This window comes from Pinus tabuliformis, chromosome X (genome assembly GCF_031772625.1).
Source record: "Pinus tabuliformis cultivar Carrire ecotype Pingquan chromosome X, CPIR1, whole genome shotgun sequence".
Classification (NCBI taxonomy): domain Eukaryota; kingdom Viridiplantae; phylum Streptophyta; class Pinopsida; order Pinales; family Pinaceae; genus Pinus; species Pinus tabuliformis.
Window position 1 is genome coordinate 1,074,524,004 of NC_142308.1, and position 13,779 is coordinate 1,074,537,782.

A 13,779-nucleotide genomic window follows, 5' to 3' on the forward strand; every position below is an offset into this window, starting at 1 on the left:
GTTTGTGGCTCTTCATCTTCTGAATCCTCCTCTACTGTAGATTCTGATTCTTCCTCCTTTAGCTCAAAATCTATCTTCTCAAGTTCCTTTGGTTGGAGTTCATGTTTAATAACATCTTTCACCTCTCTAAACACCACATCTCGGCTATACACAACCCTCCTTATTACTGGGTTCCAAAGCTTATAACCCTTCAAACCATCCTTATACCCAATAAAGATGCACTTTTCAGATTTAGTATGCAATTTGGTTTGTTTCTCCTTTGGAACATGTACATATGCATCACATCCAAATACCCTCAGATGTGAAAGAGAGGGTTTCTTACCAGTCCATACCTCTTATGGAGTCTTATCCTCCAACGCTGATGAAGGTGACTTGTTGACTAGGTAACATGTAGTATCCATTGCCTTTGCCCAAAATTATTGTCCTAACCTGACACCACTGAGCATGCTTCTTGCCCTTTCCATCAACGTCTTGTTCATTCTTTCTACAACTCCATTTTTCTGAGGTGTATATGGAGTAGTCTTCTGCCATGCTATACCACACTTCTTACAGAATTCTTCAAATTCCTTACAACAAAACTCTCCACCATTATCTATCCCCAGCACCTTTATCTTCTTCTCTGTCTAGTTTTCCACCAGAGCCTTGAATTCTTTAAACCTGTCAAAGACTTCAGATTTCTTCTTAAGGAAATATATCCATGTATTCCTTGAGAAGTCATCTATAAATGATACATATTACACAGACTTACCCAGTGATGGAACCTTCACAGGTCTAAACACATCACTGTGCACAAGCTCTAATGTTTGTTTCACCCTCTTACTTCTAGAGGGGAAACTCACTCGATTCTGCTTCCCATATACACAATTTTCACATAAATCAAAATCCAGAGAGCTATTACTCATACCTTCTATCTTACCTTTACCATGAAGTATTCGAAGGCCCTTCTCTCCAATATGTCCAAGCCTTTGTTGCCACAGCATGGTCCTCTCTCTAGAGACGACTAGATTTCCGCTCCACTTTCAGGAACCACAGAACTGTTGCACCCATCAACAACAGTGCTACCTTGCAAATTGTATAGAGTTCCAGTCCAAACTCCCCACATCAATACCAGTGCTCCCTGAACCATCTTGTAGGTATCCCTCTCGAACACTGTTTTTACACCTGCATCATCCATTTTTCTTACAGAAATCAGATTTTTGGCCAATGCAGGAATATGTAGAACACCTAGAAGTGTTCTAAACCTTCCACCTTGCAACTTCAACTTTACTTTTCCATGACCAATTATTCTAGCCTTCCTATCATCCCCCAAGAAGACATCACCACCGTCATAGTTCTAATACTCATAGAACCACTCTCTATGGGGAGTGAAGTGAAAGGATGCACCTGAGTCAATCAACCATGCCTCATGATCTACATGTGTACTTGAAGAAGCCAATTACACATCCCCACCTTCATTTGAAGTGGTTTTCGCCTCTGTAGAAGGAGCATCATCAAATCCCTTTCCTTTTTCAGGAGCTTTAGATTTACAGTCCCTTTTGAAGTGCCCTTCCTTTCCACATTTCCAGCACACCACCTTTACAGGTTTTTCTGTAGGTTTAGATCTCGCACTCAATGACTTATTTTTGTTTATGTTTTGGGACCGTCCTCATATAGACAAGGAATCACCATTCTGGCTCTCCATATTTTTTCATCGCATCTCCTCTGTCAACAAGGATGACACTATTTCATCAAAATGCAAGGTAGTTGCATTGCTACCTATTGCAATAACCAGACTATCACACGAATCTGGTAGAGAACACAACAAACTGATGCACTTATCTTCATCTAAAATTTTAATATCAACAAATGCTAACAAACTTACCACAGTATTAAATGCATTGAGATGCTTTGTCACCAAGTCTCCATCTTTCATCCTCAGGTTATACATCTTTTTCCACAGGAACAGTTTATTCACTAGAGACTTAGATTGGTACAAAGTCCCTATCTTGTCCCACAAAGCCTTTGCCATAGCTTCCCCTGATACATTCAACAATACTGAATCTGAGACACACAATCGTATTGTGCTCTTTGCCTTCCGATCCAACTTCTTACATTCTTCATCAATCACTCCCATTGGTTTAGTACCTGGATCTACCGCGATCCACTGATCTTTATCGACCAACAGATCCTCCATCTTGAGTTTCCACAACTCAAAACTCTGACCATTAAATATCTCGATCTCTATCTTTCCACCACTCGCCATCTTCTTTCTCCACCAGAATCAATCTCGAAGATCTCCCACTGAATAGGGTCTACCACAGGGCCGAGTGAAACTCCTCAGCAACAAAGGTGTCTGCTTGAAGCCAAAAATAGCTCCAATACCAAATGTAGGTTTTAACCCCGTATAGAAATTACCTGCATATAAATTCTAAAACACAGAAAAATAAACAATGCAAGAGAATAACACATAAAACACATATACACAGAGATTTTCCCACTAGATCCCAAAACCGGGACTACCAGCTTGATTTTTCATTATGTTCCTTTCAATGTTATAATACATATTTATACATGCCGAAGCATCCAATACCATGGACCGAAAACCATCGCATCAAATACCATGGACTGAAAACCATCGTGTCCAATACCATGGACTGAAAAACCATCGCGTCCAAAAACATGTGCAAAAATCATGCACAAAAACCATAGGTGGGTCCGCCCAACCTAACATAGGGTCCAAAATCCAAATTTTTTGGGGCACTGCCCTAGACCCCATAAAGTGGGGTTACGAGTACCTCTCAAACCCCCTGTTAACTACGTGGAAAGAATATAACACAAACCAACAAAGATAGCCACACTCTGTTGGGCATGGAATCCCCCACAGCATGTTTTGGGGCTCAAAGCCCAATTTTTGATCAAATGTATTGTAAGACTCCACAAGTTGCGGGCACAGAGCACGAAGTATAGGTTGAGTCATAGGGTTGTCTTCCATAAAGTATTGTAATGTAATTTAAATTCATGTCAGCCTACCCATGGTTTGCGGACCATGGTATTCTATAAATAGAGCAAGGCTCTAAGTTGTAAAGATAGCGAACGGGAGAGAAGACTATGGATGGTTCAAGCATAGAGTAAGAGTCTAAGTGTATTGGGTTGTAGTAGTAGGAAGAGGCTCTACAGCTGAGTGCGCAGAGGCCTAGTAGAGTCCGCAACTCAGTGCATGGACCCCTGCAACTGAGTGCGTAGGGCGGGGTCAAGTCTATAATCTTGAACAAAGAATAATAAAGATAATTTGGTTCCAGTTTCTATGCATCTGCTTGTGTATTGCATTCTTTACATTTGTGTTGTTTTTTTTATTCCGCGCACTTATATGATTACTGGATATACTGTTAATTATCATTAATATTACACCGATCAGTTAAGTAATTGAGTAATAACAGATTAAATAGAAAGGAACTTGAGTATAATATGGATCACGCCCTAGGTAGGGCTATGCAAAGGTGCCCTCACACATTGCAAAGGACTAATAGGTGTGTGTAGTGACGTGCATGCAGGGTCAAACTGCAAACCGTAAGAAGCTCATCAGACATCCCCAAGGTGTAGAAACCTGGTTTTAGCACCCTCCCATACTACTTTGGGTGAGACCTTAGTCCGCACTCCACGGACTGTTGCCGAAAGGGCCAGTAGTACTAGGATTTGTTTGGCTAAATCACAAGCCAACAAATGGTTATGTTGCCAGGATCGAGATCTTCATAAGGGATGTCTGATGTCATGCCACTAGAATCCAACAAAGAAATAAATTGAAGAGTGGTTGGACAAGAATATTCACGAGTTCGTGACACAGGAAAATAGAAATCCATGAGTATCTAAGGAACAGTGGTTGGAGTGCTACTTGTATATGGAAATCCATGAAATTTTCTTTTCATCCTTTCCTTCTGAGTTGTATGAGTGGATCGCGAAGTTAGCAGACAACCAAGGAAGGTGTAGGCTTGACAAACCAATAGTATGGACTTCAGAATTAGTGAGCAGACTAGAAGCATCAGGAGATAAGATCACATGAGTTGTGGACCATTGGCTCTACCGAATAATAGGAGGATTTATCACTGAGTTCATGGTAGACACGACTATTAGCTACAATGAAGCGTAGCAATGTTTCCTTAAGGGACCGCGAGGTAAGTATATTAAATCTTTGAACACTTGGATTAAGATGTTATTATGTGAAAAGTGGGTTATGAGAATAAATTAATGTTTGGAGCTACGCAAAGTGGGAAGATCTACAGAAGCAGAGGTAGCGAAGAATTAGAAACCGGTCCCTTAATTTGATCCTCATGGGAAAGCGAGGAAGAGTTTGTGAAAGTCTCTCCGAGAAGCGCGGCCAGTTTGATAAGGCATCGAATTCCATGTTTACCACCTCCACCCACATCGTTGCCTGTCTCACCCTCCTCACCTCCATCTCCACCCACCCCACCTCCGCCACCACCACAAGTCAGTATGGCGAGTGTAATTAAACTATCGGTATTCAGAGGAGTGGGGAATGAAGATCCAGACCAATTTTGGTTCGTGGTAAGAGCAGTATGGGAAGCACAAGGCATCGTGGATGACAATATTAAGAAGGTTATGCGAGTGAGTGCACTACATGATCGCGCATTAACATGGTACATCAAGCATTCTCATGACCATCCAAACACAGGAATCGCAGAAATCCAGGCCACGCTGAATAAGGAATTTAGCAGGCCAAAGTCAAAGACACAATCAATCATCGAGTTTAAGGAGATCGCAATGCTCCTGGGCAAGACCCCCTGGGATTTGGACCAAAGGCTAAAGAGTATGATTCGTGAAGCCAATATGACTTTGATGGATGGACAACATCGCACATGGTTTGTAGCATCACTTATGCCACACTTAAGGATGGCGTTTTCACAGCGAAAACTTTCCACCCAGGCCGAAGCTTTGGAGATGAAAATGAGATTACATGAGACCCCTATACAAGACCCTGGGTTAGGAGTCCAAAAAATCCATGCGCAACGGCTGAATCTATGTATGGAAATGCAGAGTTTGAAACAAGACAAGGGACCTCGACCAAAGGCGTGCGAGGAGGTATGGTGCATAAAATGCAAAGGCCAAGGGCATGACAAGGACCATTGTCCAGTATTCGCGAATTACTTAGTGGGAGCAGGGTCGATGCCATTAAGACTTGAGGCACAGGAAAGACCAAGCACAATGCCTACATTATGGTGTGCGATCTATCAGATAGGAGGAAAACGCACTACTGATAATTTTCACCTATTGCAAAAGTATACGCAAACGTCCCAGCAATTGTTTTGTAATTTCTGCAGGTCAGTAGGCCATGATGAACACACCTATTGAAGCCATGAACTAATTATGGATCGAACTCCTACCTATGGGGTGCAAACCAAAACACGAGCCCTTGACCCAAATGTAGGGATGGTTTGCGCTAGATTTCATGGGCACGTTCGAGGTCGAGGTGGAATGGGATCAGGAAGGGGTTGCAGATAACTAATTTTTTACAATTGCAGAGGGCCAAGGCACTATGCCTACGATTGTACAAGCCTGAAAAGGATATATGTTTGTAATGTATTCAGTTGGATCATGAGAGAGAATATTTCCCTTCGCTGATAGCGAGGATGCACGAAAAAGGAGTACTCCAACCCCCTCCGACTCAGAATTTGCAGATGATGAGGTCTGAGCCACGTGAAGAATACCCAAATGTAAACATGATGCTAAGGAGTAGTATGACCACAAGGGATGATAAAGGCAAGTAGCCAGAAGAAAGTGTGTGGGTTCACAAGGCTCCTACAAAGGAACCCGAATTTGATTTAGAACATGCAAAGGAGACATTCATGGAAGCTAAGAAGAGCTTCATGGAGGCCTCCACTTTAGGTAGTAAGGATCAACTAGAACCAAGAATGGATCCTTCAATGCTCACTACCTTTCTGGAGACATGCATGAAACTATTGCACGACAGCAAGGTAGTCAAAGGACTACAGGAAATTATCACTAGGTGCGCGGGGTCAGGGGAACTACGCGTGGTCTGGAAATTTGGAAAACATGAATTGTGCACAGCAAGGGAAATGAGGTTGACTATGCAAATCGACGAGAATGAAATGGATCAGGTAATCCTGGATCTTGGATCAGATGCGAAAGTACTGCTGAAACAAACATGGGAATGCATGGGCAGACCCACGCTACAATGGTCTCCTATTTAGTTACGAATGGTGAACCAACAAAAGATCTTTCCCATTGGACGATCACAAGGGGTAACAGTAGATATTGAAGGTGCGAGCGCACAGGTGGATTTTGAATTGATAGAGATTGTCACTAATAGTAATCCCTATCCCGCACTAATAGGAATAGACTGGGCCACCGATATGAACGGAGTCATAAATATGAAGAAGCGCAAAATGATCTTCGAGAAAAATTCACTACGCATAGTGGTACTGCTATATCAAGCCAAAGGGATGTGATACACTGAACTGGTGCGCGACAATGATAGTGATGATGATCTCGATTGTATTTACAAAATAACTGTGTGAGAATACAATTGGGTGAATCTGACTGTAGATGGAAGAATTTCATGGGAGCGCGAAAGTTCTTGCACTTCAAATTCAGACGAAGAAGTAGAGAGATGGCAGAATTAGCTGCATGAAGTAACAATGCTTAATTGCAACATGATGGTTAGATCACTGCGTTGTGTGACAATAGAGGAGAGGGAGTTGTCGACATATGATGGATTAATAGTGTTGGATGAATTCCCGAGCAAATTTGAATGCGCAGTACCAGAACAGTAACGATTTGATGCTCTGAAGTGGGCGCTGCGCGCGGCACCCGCACAATGGTGGGGTACGCATAAAGGAAGTTTTGAGGACTGGTGCAGCTACAGAAGGATGATGCACCTATGCTTTCGGAAGCCCTAGCCTAGAACGCGAGGTAGTCAACCAGGGTGGAACAACTTGCGCGCCCACCTTTTCCGATGGGTACTGACATATGCTATACAGACCACACAAGCGCACACCACTCCCAGAATAGAGAACTGGAACAAACCACAGTTGTAGGAAAGGCAACACACGTTACCAATCCTCCATGGAGAGGCATTTGATAGGGTGTGTGAAGTGTTGAACAAGGTTCACCAGGAAACATGAACAGATTGCGACCTGTGCGTGCCAGTGGTTCGATGGACTTATAGGACCATGTGCAAAACCCCAAGCATGGAAATGATTCCAAAGTGTTACTGAGAATAGTGTCTATGCAGAACTGCTAGTCCCACTAAGGGTGGTAGCAACCTTAGAAACAAATAGAGTAAAGCTATTCTTGTATTCCTTTATGGCTAAATAGATAAGAGAAGAATGGAGGGACCAACCTCAATCTTGCACTTGGTTCCTCACTTTGATTCCTCTCTCTTCTAATAGACTCTTGCCCCTTGATACCTCGCCAGCCCAACTTCAAAGAGTACCTGTGGAATCAAAGCAGCACAATACTATCTAAGAACAAAGATCTACTAGCATAAACAATATAAGATCAGATGTATATTGACCACATACAAACATATATCATAAAATATGCAAGGACATGGAGGAAAACTTGAACAACTTTATTGATATCAAGAAAAGTACAGGGGAGGATTACAACCAATTGTTTTGACCCAGCGTCATCCTCTCAGTAAGAAGCCCTTCTTCACCTCATGAAAATCTTAGATCACTCAACACTATGATGTTGCAGCAAGAAACCAACAACACTTCCTTACAAGATACAAAATTCCAGCCTCTGGATCTCTGGGATGAGGGATCCATATATAGATGTTTGAAAGGAGGGTGAGTCAGCTTCTGGGGTTTGATTAGTGTCCTCTCTTTGATATTTCTTGATGCCATTTGGAGAATGATGATCTCTTACTCATCGTTGGGCGAAATCAGGGAGGCAAGTGTCACAGGAGAAGTTTCTAGAAGATTCCATGATTTTCCACCTCGCACACTGCCTCTTCCATTTATCCATTCCTACACATCGCACCCCATAGAAGGTATTTTCAAGATGCATCACACCCTTTGTGAGCATTTAGGTGGGATGTAGCGCACTTTGTCCATGGAGTAGGTGGGATGGTCCAGTGTTGACCAATTTTGAGTAGTTTTTCATGGAGAACTTCTGAGAGGTGATGTGATCAGATGACCTTGTTCTTGTAGGGGTTGGAACAACACTTTTAGGGACTTAGGAGCCCTTGGTTTATGGATATTTAGGATTGGGGTTGCAGTGCCCAAAAATGTCTATAACACAATGGTGCAGAACAGAGTAGAGACCATAATTTCTGAAGAGAATACAAAAAGGAATATGCACGTAATGGCTCCCGTAGTTGTGACAGTGCATGATTACTAGGACGAAGAAATCACATAGCTATGTGAGGTCAAATGTATAAGGATTCAGGAAGCCATTCGGTGAGGGAACCTTAGACTTCACAAACTCAAAAAGGAATGGGTATGATTGAGGAAGAAAAGCATTTTGATGGACGCTGACATCAAGAGGATGGAAAACGAGATCACACAAGCATGTCCTGTCGATAAACCAAGGATGACAAGGCTAGATACGGAAGATCATACCACTGCATTAGAAGATTATCGTCAAGAATTTATGGCTTTGCTGCCCTAGCTACGATCGTACCTCACCAAACACAGTAACTAGGGGGTGCACTACATATGGTAGAATGCGCGGTGCCAGCTGTCGTGAGGGAAATTGAGGAGTTTCAAGGAGAATTGAAGTTTCGCACAGGTGGTGCAACCACCTAACTAGTCGTAGGGAGCATGGTCTCAGCACTCTAGGCAGTTGAAAGAGAGTGCGAGACTATAAAAGAGTCTATTTGGGAGCTAAGCAATAAGGGAGATGCATGCACAATCAACATGTCACAAGGTTCGCGCCTACCCACTAGGGGCTGCTCTACTACATGGGTAGGCAAGTAAGTGATCGTTGGTGTCACTGTTCATGACGGGACGTCTGATTTGAGGCAAAAGGCATTGGGCAGCAGGCATTTAAGACATGAATTAAGGGCAAGATTTGGGACAATTTGCCACCAAGAAAGTAGTAATGGCCCAGAATTGGGGGGAACGGTCGAATTTGAATTCATAATGTGCTATAAAACTCTAGGGGATAACCACAGGACAACACTTACTCACTTGAGATTTGAGCAGTTGATTAGAGCCCAAAGTGTCCAACGCTAAGCGATATTAAAGCCCCAAAGTTCACGAACGACCACATACCATGTAAGCAAGATGGTGACTACCAGGAGAGGTGTGGGATTTGTAGGATGAAGCCGCATAGAACCCCATGGTGCAAGATGTTCCTGAGATGCTGGGGATGCGCTAGAAATCTTGAAATCACCTCGAACGTCGAGGCTAAAAAAAGATAAGTAGGCAGCAAGACCAGTCTACATGTCCCCATGGAACCCATTGTTCGGTAAGCTATCAATGGAAGAAAAGGGCAAGGTTGTCACCATTGAGACAGATGATGAGGAAGAGGACCTACAGGCTCTCATCAATGAGACAGAGGAATCAGAGGACATGGAAGAGGACATCTAGCCAGTGTGCTATGTAGTGAAATTGCTCGAGTACATCCCTCCGTGAAAAGGGAAAACAAAGATACTGAAGGATCTCAATGCCATTAAGAGCGCACTCCAGACCTCGCTTCTCCCTGATGGAATTTTGTTTGAGGGCTCACACCTGGGCCACGTGCCCACAATGAAGTTTGAAGATTGGGACCTCGCGGACAGTGAGAAGTTCCCACACTTAGAGACAGAGAGCCTCATAACAAAGAGCACGGGGGGGCCAGTCAAAACATTACAGCCATCTCCACAAAGAAGCATTAAAAGAACGCATGCAGCTGGTCCAGCAAACCGCTGAACATTGCGCTGCAGACCTCCGAGCAGTTCAGGACCAGTTGGAGGGACTCCGTGCCAAGATTGCCACGCCAATTGGGTGACTCATGGATGAGTCACGATGATTGTGTTGGGGTCCTGTTGGGCATGGAATCCCCCCCACAACATGTTTTGCGGCTCAAAGCCTAAGTTTTGGTCAAATGTATTGTAAGACTCTGCGAATTGCGGGTGCGGAGCACAAAGTATAGGTTGAGTCATAGAGTTGTCCACCCTAAAGTATTGTAATGTAATGTAAAGTCATGTCAGCCTACCCATGGTCCCTGGACCATGGGATTGTATAAATAGTGCAAGGTTGTAAGTTGTAAAGATAGCGAATGAGAGAGAAGAATACAAATAGTTTGAGCATAGAGTAAGAGTCTAAGTTTATTGGGTCGTAGTAGTAGGAAGAGGCTCTGCAGCTGAGTGCGCAGAGGCCTAGTAGAGTCCGCAGCTCAGTGCGTGGACCCCTACAGCTGAGTGCATAGGGCGGAGTCAATTCTGTAATCTTGAAAAAAGAATAATAAAGATAAGTTGATTCCAATTTCTGTGCATATTCTTGTGTATTGCATTCTTTACATTTATGTTGTTTTGTTTATCGCATGCACTTATATGATTATTGGATATTCTGTTAATTATCATTAATCTTACGCCGATCAGTTAAGTAATTGAGTAATAATAGATTAAATAGAAAGGAACTTGAGTATAATACGGATCGCGCCCGGGGTAGGGCTGCATGAAGGCAACCTCATAGGTTGCGAAGGACTAATAGGTGCGCATAGTGACATGCATGTAGGGTCAAATCATAGATCGCCAAAATCTCATCAAACATCCTTAGGGTGTGGAAACTTGGTTCTAGCACCCTCCCATACTACTTCAGGTGAGACCTCAGTCCGTGCTTCACGGAATGTTGCTAAAAGGGCCAGTAGTATCAAGATTTTTTTGGCTAAATCACCTCTGAAACTGGGTCAGGCCCACATAAGCCAACGCACTCCATGTTTCAAAGTGACCACAAGACATGAGTGAGTGCATGTGCATGACGAACAGTCCATGGACCCATCATGGTGCTCTGTGATACTATGTGTGACTTTGAAACATAAGCACACTCTTGACTAAGACATGCAAGAACACAAAAGAAACAAAGATAACTTGTATCATGCACGAGTGCTTGCAATGTAAGATTCCTCCAATGCATGAGCAATGGGATCATGTAGTTCGAGTGGAGGAAGTTTGATCTATGTGTGAGATGGATCTTTAATGCATACAGATGAGTGATGAGGAGCCTTGGGTGATTGATCAGTTTCATGATCAGAAGTGAGACTAACCCCAAGAGAGCGAGGGCCTGACATAACCAATAGCTCAGGCTGAAGTACCTCGACAATCTTGGGTGTCTCAACTTCATCATCAAGTAGATCATCATAAACCGTTGGCTTCAAAATATCAACTGCGATAGATTCATGATCATGATAAAAAATGGAAGCACATGGATCACGATCGCCACAATCATAAAAATCAATGAATTCTTCAACATCCTCATGATCAGATGAATCAAACAGAGGGGTAGATGAAAATTGAACAAACTCATCCTCTGTATTTCTGGAAAAGACAGATGAAGGATCAAGTGGATCTTCAATGAATAACTTATCCTCTCTATTTTCAAATGATGGACTAACATCTGGTGAGTCCTTCAAGTGATCAACAATGGATGCATCCATGGATGAAGATACACATGCAAAATCATGGATGGCAGGTTCACCAACGATGTTAGGAAAGAACGGAGGGGGCTCAGATGGAAGGGAGTCATCCTTCACCAAGTGTTGATGTTCAATCTCCCACCCATACTCTTCATGAAGGACAATGAATGTTGGTTGTGCAACACCAACTCTATTAGTGGGTTGTTCCTCGTTCACAACAAGTGAGGAGTCCAGAATGGATGAACATAAGACAGCATCATCCAGAGGAACACCTGAGTGCAAAGATCGAGGTCACAAAAAAGAATGCATATGATATATCAAAGGACTCACAACCAACTCCGCACGAAAATTGAGTGGAGTGATGATGAGAGGGTGTAAAATTTGAACAAATGTACGAACATGATCCTCAACATCATTGAGCGATCGTGGAACTGTTGAATGAGAGGGAGGTGGACAGTCCATTGGGACAGTGCCTGCTCTCACATGGGATTGTACAGTTGCATCAACAAAGAAGGTTGAGCGAGGCTTGACATCAAGCTTTCTCTTGGGACGGGCAGATTTCTTAAGACAATACTCGAATTGGTCCCAGAGATAAGTGAACTTCATCTGGATCTTTGGATCTTGAAACTGTAAGTCACAAAAGTGTTGCCAAAAATCAATAACAAATTCATGCAGAGCCCTCCATTGCTATAACAATTTCCAGTCAAGATGTTCTGAATCAAAATGATGGAACACGTGTTCAATAAGATCACAGAAGTGCTCACATGAGTGCATGGTGTCATCCAGTAGGATAAGTACCAACGAAATGGGGATTCATGAAGTGTGAATGCAAGCAGCACACCAGCCTATTTTTTAGTGAACTCATATTCCTCATAAATCATGGAAAGGAAGTTATGTAAGTGCTCAGGCCAGACCAGTTTTCCTTCACCATCATATGTGTGAGTGGACAAGAGATTGAAAAGCTTCCCCGAGATAGAGACATCTTCATTATTTGAAAAACACCTCAGGGGAAGAATAATGAAAGACTCCATGAAAGATATGCAAAGTTTCAAAACTGGACGAGAGGAAATTGCTTGTCATCAGACCCTCCTTCTAGTGCCAGAAATGTTGATGGTGTTGGACCCGCCAACATGTCAAGGGGATCTCCTTGGTAAGAATGTTGGCATTATGATTCAAGTGTTGTCCTTGATGGCAACTCACTCAGAGGTTGGTGCAGATGCTCAGAAGTTGGTACAGGTGATGGCAACTTAATCAGAAGACAGATCCTAGTACAGCTTGCCAAGGAAGTTCATACACGCAGGTTTGTTAAGCCCAAGTCGCGTGTACACGCAGGTTAACTTCAGAAAAAGCGCGTGTATGTGGAAAAGTACCTTTGGTCCATGGCGGTTAGTCCTTGGAAGTTGTGCCTATGGTTTCGGACCATTGTGTCTCGACGGGCGTGTCGATCCCTAGTTTTGAAGTTGATGGTATTGTGTTACTATGGTTTTGGCTCTTGGTATTGAACAAGGCCTAAGGCTATATAAGGAGAAGATCATTAGGCAAGTAAAGGTAAGCAATGAGTATGAGTGATGAAGATCTGAGGAAGTGTGAGATCCAAGTGCTGGTTATGGGTTGGTGATCTGAACCAAGGTTTCACTCATGTGGAGGATGATGAATGATGGAACGAGATCTCAAGGCTTGGAATGATTATCTTCATATGGTTTGACTCTGGATAGACTAGATCTACTGACGCATGTTTATTATTATGATCTGGGTATGTTTTAATGTCTGATATAGCTGCAGAGTTTTAAGGTTGAATTTATAGATCTGTACGCGGGTTGGTTTTGGTAAAAGAGCGTATACACGCAGGTTGGGTTCATCCAAGTAGCGTATACAATGTGAAGTATGATATTTGAATATGGAGCTGGATCTGGTTGCTGCTATGTTGTCTGGCTGTTGTTGACAGGGTTACAGTGATTCAGAATTGGGTGTTTCAGTGATTGATGATGCAGGTTGTACTACAATGATGATTGTCTTATGGATCCAGTATGAAAATGTATGAAACGTGGTCCCGGGTATATCGTAGGCCGGCACCTACGTACTGGTAAACATATCAGCCAGTACAAGAGCCAGGGGGTTGTAGCTCCCTTCCACTAGCAGCTGGAAAACGAGTAAAGAAGCATTTTGTAGGTAGGCACCTACGTACTAGTAAATGGATCGGCT